Here is a 7,679-nt window from a genome sequence, read left to right on the forward strand (position 1 = left end):
GTCATGTGTTGGTAAACACTCTTGCGTGGCGTTTCCAGTCATTTTCTTCCCTCCCCTGTAGGCTGCTGTTATCCCCATGATAGTGGAAAAACTGACACATGAAGAGGACTTGCCCCAGGACCTGGAGAAGGGCCCTGGAAGCCTGCTCGTGGATTCATCAGCGGATTGTGACAACGTGGCCCTGCTCCAGAAGTTTTCTCTGGATTCAACCTCCCAAGGCAGCCACTGGAGCCAAGTCCAGGGCCCAAATCAGGTGTGACTCCAGGAGCACAGTAAACACACCAGTTTCTTCTGCAAAGATGATCTAACTTGGGAGTGGTTGATAAATATTCCCTTCCAGTGCTTGATAACCCAGGTCCCTTGGGGGCTCCAGATGCCCAAGGGACTCTTCATAAAACTCAAAATACATCCAGAAGAGGGACCCCATCTCCTCTATGAATAGATCATGTTTCCAGAAGGCAGGTCTGCACATAAGCTATTTGTGACTACATGTAGATGCTAAGCCCCTGATTGTGAGATTTGCATCCATTTAATTTGAGTGGTTGGGTGAACTTTCCCTAACAAGTGAGACAGTTCCCAGGTAGAAGGAAGGAAGGCCAGCAGAATCTGGGCTGATCTTACAAGTGCCTTGTTCTTTGCCCTTGCAGAAGCATTAGGCTTTGAGATACCAGAGCCCTCGAATATCTGCCTGAATTTCTGGAGACACCAACAGAAAGTCTTGGCAAGATAGAGGACATTTTTGGATCTAGCTCCCAAAACTACAGCCATAAGTTCCAGAACAATAATTAAGCATTATTGCAGCTAGGAATTGCGGTTAATCAATTTATACAAACTTGTTTAGATGTAGCTGGGAATTTTTAACTAAAGTATGCAGGCTTACACATTGTTTACTGGTATCAGTAACTTACATGTATGAATGTGATTGCTTTGTTTATAAGTACATACCTGACCCCTACAGCTCTGAGGACAAGTATATAACACAAGCCATGTACTATTTTCATTTCAAGCAGAACTTTGTCATTGTTCCAGAGGTTAAAAATCAACAGCACAGTATAATGATAAATATGGACATTAAGTGAAACGTAAGGACTGGTCTCCTGTGTTACTATACCTGCTGATCTCAAGGTGGTTCTGCTGCTGGGAGTCCCCAGTGTTTTATCACAGTTCTGGGGCTAAAACTTAAAGTCAGTGGTGAGAACCTACAAGCGGGGCCAGATTGTGATTCAAGGAATGTATATAAAGTTTAGGAAACTTTATGCATTTAATAAGGATGTGAGGTGGGGGAGGTTCAGTGGTACAGTGCATGTCTAGCATGCATGAGGTCCTGGGTTCAGTCCCCAGTACCTGCGTTAAAATAAATAAATAAACCTAATCACCTCTCCCTACAAAAATAAACAAAACACAACACCCCGAAAGCTCCCAATTCCCCCCCAAAATAAAAAAAAAAGTTAAAAACAAAAACAAAAAAATAAGGATATGAGCTAAGAAGTCGCCATGGGCGTCATGTGTCTCCTCATACAATGCGGTTGGAAGTACACCATGGGGCTCCCTGAGAAGTCTTCTTGCCAGAAAGAATTAAACCTGGATTTAATCAAGCACCTGGGTGTAACTGCCAGTTTACAGGGAATCCAGGAGATCATGCTAAACAGCATCATGAGGAAGAAAGAAGCCCAGTACAGAAAACGGGAAATTCTATGGGACAAAGGGCTGGACTTCTCTCATATACAAATAACATTGAGAACAGGGGGGAGGAGAAACTGGAATAGCTTAAGAGAGACTTAAGAAAGATACTTTAAAAAATATAATGTGCACACCTAGTTTGGATCCTGAGTATATCAAACCAGTAGTTAAGAATTTTTTAAAAAATAATCTGGGAAATTTGAACAAAGACAGGTTATTAGATAATCTTGGTGATAATATATTATGAATATGATGAACACAAAAATCTTTATCTCTGTGGTGGGTATAGATATAGAATCAATATATAGGATATATAATATATAATACTATGTAAATTATATAAATTTATATATTTATAGTTTATAAATTATATTTATAATATATAATAATATTTATTTATTTGTGATGAAGTGAAATCGCTGAGATTTGCTTTTAAACGCTGTAGCAAAAAAAAGTGGACATAGATAAAACGAGATTAGCAAAACGGTGACACTTGTGTGACTTGTACCCAGGTATACTAGTCTGTTTTTGTGTAGGTTGAGTATTTCCGGAACATGGTTCCAAATAAACAGAAAGAAAGTGATAGAAGAGTTGCAGCTTCGCAGCAGGGAAATCCTGAAAGCTTACTGCTCCCTCCCTTTGTTACGGGGGAAGGGAGCGTTCAGAGCTGCAGAGGGAGCCTGATAAGGCAGATGGGAGCCACCAGCTCCTGAGACACTGCGCACGCCGCTGCTGAGGGTGACGAAGAAGGCTGGTCACTGCTGAGAGACTAGAACCAGAAGTCAGTCTAGAATCCCTGCGGTCTCCACCCGCACTCCTACCCTACTTCTCACCCTCCCTTCTGCTCCTCCCCAGCACAGTGTGACCCCGGGAAGCAGACGGTGTGTGCCCTGGTCTTGAGAAGCAGACACACCAACATGTAGAGGAGAGACTTAGTCAAAGAATACAAACCCCCAAGCACCCTTGACCACTTAAATCCACCTGTCTCCCAGAGCACGTTAGTGGTAAATCATGGTGGCCACGTGGAGACGGGAGGATGGAAGGGTCCGCAGTCTTCAGAGGGCCTGGGGACACTGACCACAGCAGCTGCTTGGGAATGCTGGTCAGGCTGTCCCTCAGCGTGCCCTTCAGTCAGGATCAGAGCAACAAGACTGGGGTCCCTGGTCTGTGCTGCCTGACATTCCAGCCTGGGTGGTGGATCCAAGCATGGGTGTGCAGGAGCTGTAGCTCCTTAGCTAGAGGCACCTCCTTGCTGGACCTCAGTCTCCCGCCCTGGGACCATGTAATCTGGAACAACCTCCAGGGGGCTCGTGGCACAGGCGTTTGCTCCATACTCCTGGTTGGCTCAGTGCATTTGAAAATGTATTCAGGTTGGCTCCTGGGAATAGCCATTTCAAACCTCTTAACTCTGTGCCTGCTGTTCCCTTCCTGCCTCCTTTCCTGACACAGACCCAAGGAATCTCTGTCCTTCACTTTGCTGCTCTTCCAGACTTGCACCCCAGACTCCTCTTGTCTCTCCCACCCCTCCTCTGTACTTGTTTTATTTGCAGAGCCCCAGTTGTTTGGGCTAATTGGAAAAGACATTTGAATGGAGGTAAGTCTCTGGTGAAAGAAAAGCCACAGTTAGAGGATGTTTTGTTCAAAAACAGTCTCGTTCCTGTAATGCATGCACAGTACCTCTACCTGCTTAGCTCCAAATAGCTCCAAATATAGGTCATGCCTGTTGGATTGGTGGCTTCTACACTGGCCTCCCTGGCACCCCAGGTCTCTGCAGAGGTGCTGGAGGAGCCAGCACTGGCTATGAAAGAGGGATAAGGTCAGAGGACATCTGAGCTTATCCACACAAGGGTCTCACAGCCCACCTTGACCTAAAAGAACTCCCTTTTCTTCTGCTGTGATTAAGACCTAAAAATATTTTTCCCTGTCTAAAAAAACAAAACAAAACAGAACAAAGTTAAACACCAGGTGCTTCAATAGGTAAATATTCTAACTCACTGTTGATTTCCATTCAGCCTTTGCTAAAGGGCTTGAAAAAGATTCCCTAAGATGTCTGAACATGCCACCTGCATTTTTGTTTAATCTGTTTGTTTTGTTAGCAGACCTTTCCTTCACAGCTTGCATGAAGACCAACCAGCCCAGCCCTGTGTGATTTAATACACATTTGCAGAACTGGGGGATTCAAAGGTAATGACATTTCCTATAGTCAGTCTTTTTCCCAAGTGGAAGTTCAATATCACCAACCGGCCAACATTCCGTTATGGCATGCCCTTGTCCTCACTGTGCCTGCCCGGATCCAGTACGGATGTTAAGAAGCCACCTGAACATAGCAAGGGTTGTGGGGGAGACAGTCTCTCATTGATCAGGAAACCTGGACCGTTGCCTACTGGAAAGCAAGGTTGGTAAATCCATGTGGTTTGGACAGACTCCTCCTCACCCCTCCTACTCCAATAATTCCCACAGCAAAAGGCCAAGCAACATTTGATAGAGAGAGAGGAAAAGTGGCCACACCGTTGACCTCAGAGGAAACCCAGGAGTCAGCAGTGAGAGCTAATCACCCCCTTCTTGTCACCATTTCCAATAAAAACGGTGGCAAAGTTACTGCCTTATAATCACAGATTCATCTAGACCAGGGCTTCTCAAACTTTAAGGTGCACGCTCATCCCCAGAGCATCTTGTTAGTGGGGAATTCTGACTCAGCAGGTGTCAGGTGGGGTCCAAGGTCTGCATTTCTAACAAGCTCCCAGGTGCTACTGCTGCTGGTTTGTGGGTCCTACTTAAAAGCCAGGGTCCAGCTGACATAAAATGCTTGTATAGACTATATCAAAGACGAAAGGTCTCCCTCACCCAGGGTAAGCTCAGATTCCAAACACTATGTAGGGGGAACTGAGAAGGGGGTTCCTCTGCCCTTTGCCCTCTTTTTTTTCTCCAGCCTTAGAACACCTGCTTCCCAGTAACCAATGAGAAATGAAGTCAGTGATTCCTTCCTGTGCAGTTATACACTTTAACTCATACCGAAATTCTTGACTGCATTCCTCACTCTGGAAAAGATTCTAATTTGACAGTGGAGGGTGAGATAAACCCTGTTATCAAATTGTATTTCCTGGATCTGTCTAAACAAATTCCCTTAAAACCTGCTAAGGAAATGGTTCTGCTGTTTTCCCGGTAATCTAGGTAGAGATGATATCATTCAAAACCCAGAGATCAGTGAAGGCCACTTCTGCCCATTTCTCTTAGGTGCCTCAAAGGAGAACTCCACACTTTAGAGATGTTTTCTCTATAAGAAGTTAAAGAGACAGTGCCTGTGAGCCAACCAAGTTAAGGGTCTACCGTTTCACGTTGGGTAAAGAAATTGGAGGTTACAGAGGGCTGCCGTGTGCTAAGCTTTAAAGACACTAGCTGTTGATCATTTCTTGCACTAAGCACACAAAGCTTCCTATTTCTTACTGAATTAAGCATAAACCTTTCCAACTTTGCAGCCACCATTACCCATCATACCTACCCAACTTTCTTAATATCGGTCTAACTTATTTATCCAATCAGTGTACAAAAAGGAGCATTGATGAGTTGAAATTTTTTTTAAACCATGTAGATATAATTATGCAACAAGAGCAACCCAAATGCCATGAAAACAACAGGAAATAAAAGCTAAGTCTCTAGGCCCTTAGGAGACTTTTACTCCCAAATATACCAATTTCTTTCTACTCCAAAGTTGTCTAGGAAAATCTAAACCATAGTCAGCTGTCTTGCAAAAATCTAAATTGGTATCAATGCTCAAAAAGGAGACAGGAAGAAATGCAAGACAGGATTAACTTAAACCCTCCCTTTCATCAAGAAAACCTTCCATGTGTGCTCTCCTGATGAGGGTGGGGTCAATGGCACTGTGTATTTGCCACGTGTTATTTGCTTTCTTTTCTGGCCAAAGGGTATTTCTCTCTCTTCTGAATGCAGATCTCTTATTAAAACCTCAAATATTACTACTCTCCTAGATCACCTATATTCCTGTCATAATGCTCTCTACTGCAACTCATGTATAGATGGTTTGCAAAAAAAAGGTCCACAATTCTGAGGGAAATTTTGTTCTGCTTTTTTCCCCTCTTCATTGCCCAGTTTCTTCACATCGTTGATGTCTTGTACTGCAGGTGTTTGTGTATACCACTGCAAATCTGCTTGGAGATTGGCTCCACATCACCTGTTAACAAAAAAATAAAAGAAGGAAAGTTGGCGTTGAGGGAAAGCAGGAGGAGACGGTGCGGGAAGAACCATCGTGGCCTCTTGCAAGGGGTGCTGTGGAGCAGGAAGGAAAGCTGTGCCAGCAGAGACCTGGACCCTGTCCACGCTCAGTGTCCTCACCTGTCACACCAGGCTTTGCACCAGTCTTCAGAGTCCTGGTTCACATCACAGAGCCTGGCCCACAGAAGAGGCACCAGGTTCTGACAAGTAGATTTAGCCAAATCCAGTCACTGAACGGTCAGCTTTCATCAGTTGTGGCCCTGGCGGGTCCCAGAGCTGGTCGTCCCTGTCTCTGGGAGGTGTGGAAGAGGAGAGAGTGATGCAAGGCCCACTGGGAGGCCCCCTCCCATGGCTCTGCTTGGCGAGCTGCCCCTGGATTCTCCTCCGTATGGTCTGACTCAGCAAGCTCCCAGGAAAGCCTGGAAGAGATCTGAAGCAAGGATTGTAAAAATAGAGCCCAGGCTGTTAGCTGGAGTGATTACAGAGGAATTGTTTCAATCCATCGAAGACCAGGCTTTTCACGCCTCAGACTAATGCTCAGGCTTGTGTGGAAAGAGAAGAGCCTTGCCTTTGTTCCCATCTGCGGCTAGAGCCCAGGGGCAAGGGCGGGGCTGTGAGGACCCTCGAACTGACGCCCATCCCCTGGGTCACAGCGTTGACCTGGCTGACTTGGCAACATACCCCAAAGTGAGGTTCGGGAAGGAGGGGTCTCAACGCCAGGAAGGTCAAGTCTGACAGCCTCAAAAACTCTTGTCGGGCCTTCTACTCCTGGAGCAGTTTGAGGGCAGGGCAGGATGGGAAGGAGGCTCTTTTAGGAGACGGGGCTTGGTTCTGGGTAAAGAGGCACCATCCGGCTTGAGCTGTGCAGGCTCCCAGGGAAGGAAGAAACATAGAGGTCTTGGGTCACTGCAAACAGGAAAGGGGGGTTATTGAAATCGCAAACAGCTACCGGCTGTCTTGCTCTGTGACCTTGGGAAAGCTGGTCACCATTCTGAGCCCCTGAGATTTCTCCCGAAGGGAAAAGGGGGATGGAGATGGGTCACATGATTGCCAGGAGCCCGCTGGTACTCTGCGAGGTGCCCGCAGTCGGCATGGTGGGTAGGTGCCCAGCAGACGTGCTGACTCCTGGCACGCAGGCGCGCGCGCACACACGCAGACGCAGGCGCGCGCGCACGCACGCCAACTGACGTCCACACGTGCACGCACGGTCACACTACACGCATGCCACGCGCTTCCACCGTGGAGAAGCTCAGCCAGCAGAGGTCAGCCCTGACCGCACAGCTCAGAAAGAGGCGCTTGGGCGGAGGCGGACCGGATTGCCGGGAGGCTGCCCAGCCCAGCATTGGTAAGGCAGCTAATGCTTCTTCCTGCTGCTCGCTAGTGGACATTGGGTCTGCTCCCTCCTGAGGGCACTAAGAAAGGAACCCAGAGGGAACATCCTGCCCAGGAAAGGATGACCCATTTCTCTTTCCCTCGGGGGCAGCCAAGCTCAGTGCTTGAGAGCTTGGGTGCTGGGGTCAGGCTCTGGGACACCTTATTCCACCCCCAGAGTCTCATTTATACCCCTTTATTGTAAAATAGGGGGAACTAAAGGTGCCGACCTTAGAGCGTTAAGCGTGATGATGCAGGTAATTGTTTGCCACAGTCTGGAAAATAGTCCGTGTTCAATAAATGCTGGTTTTTGGAATTCCTGAGCTCTGAAGCAATGGTGCCCAAGGACATCAAAAAGACTCCTTAAATAAATCCAGGCTACCTTTGAGTCGGGGGCA

At 46.8% G+C, this 7,679-nt stretch overlaps 1 long non-coding RNA gene across 2 annotated transcripts; it reads right to left on the reverse strand.

Annotated features, from left to right (window-relative positions):
• Positions 1-5,232: 5,232 nt before the first annotated feature.
• On the reverse strand, positions 5,233-7,049 carry LOC140686559 (uncharacterized). 2 transcript variants are annotated; one of them, XR_012060386.1, is made up of 3 exons: positions 6,592-7,049; positions 6,031-6,202; positions 5,233-5,869 (listed from the first exon to the last, which is right to left on the reverse strand). It is a non-coding gene; the product is annotated as an uncharacterized lncRNA (long non-coding RNA). The 2 variants fall into 2 exon arrangements; XR_012060385.1 differs by having other exon boundaries at positions 6,031-6,340.
• Positions 7,050-7,679: the final 630 nt, after the last annotated feature.

This window comes from Vicugna pacos, chromosome 17, assembly GCF_048564905.1.
Source record: "Vicugna pacos chromosome 17, VicPac4, whole genome shotgun sequence".
In the NCBI taxonomy this organism is placed as follows: domain Eukaryota; kingdom Metazoa; phylum Chordata; class Mammalia; order Artiodactyla; family Camelidae; genus Vicugna; species Vicugna pacos.